We start from the raw sequence: 583 nt of genomic DNA, 5'->3' as shown, positions 1-583 counted from the left end.
TGACCCTGTCGTTCACGTCTTTATCTTTAATTCTTAATCTTTGATCGCTTTCTCTCCAGTCCTTATGATTTTTTGAAATGCGATCAAGGATATTTTTGGCCTCCTCATAAATTTTGTCAAACAGACCACCAGCTGCTGTCGCATTGGCAGCAGTCTGTAAAGCAGGGTTTAGTCCTTGGTAAAAAATTTGCAAGTAATCTGGTAAGCCGTTATGTGGACAGTCTCTTACCAGTCTCTTAAACCTCGCCCAAGCATCACTGAGCGATTCATTAGTTTCTTGTTCAAAATTAGTTATTAGTTTCCTTCTCCTGGCATTCTCGGTTGGTGGGAAATATTTCTTCATAAATTCTCTATCACTTGTTCCCACAAAGTTATCTCTCCCGGTTTAAGAGAATACGCCCATTTTCTTGCTTGATCACATAAGGAAAATGGGAACAACGAACTTCCTCGATGGAGATATTTGGGAACACAAAAGTGTTGCAGATTTCTATGGAGCTCCGAAGGTGTCCGTGCGGGTCCTCGCCACGCCTTCCTCCGAACTATCTTGCAGTCGGGATCATCTACAGCATCACTAGTTTCATTT

General features: G+C 42.0%; 1 non-coding gene across 1 annotated transcript; it reads left to right on the top strand.

The window, feature by feature from the left end:
- Positions 1-203: 203 nt before the first annotated feature.
- On the top strand, positions 204-310 carry LOC120074871. Its single transcript, XR_005481149.1, has one exon. It is a non-coding gene; the product is annotated as a small nucleolar RNA R71 (small nucleolar RNA).
- Positions 311-583: the final 273 nt, after the last annotated feature.

The sequence above is a fragment of the Benincasa hispida genome, chromosome 3, assembly GCF_009727055.1.
Source record: "Benincasa hispida cultivar B227 chromosome 3, ASM972705v1, whole genome shotgun sequence".
Classification (NCBI taxonomy): Eukaryota; Viridiplantae; Streptophyta; class Magnoliopsida; order Cucurbitales; family Cucurbitaceae; genus Benincasa; species Benincasa hispida.
Note: the sequence above shows the minus strand (reverse complement) of the source record. Positions and strands in the feature narration are given on the sequence as shown.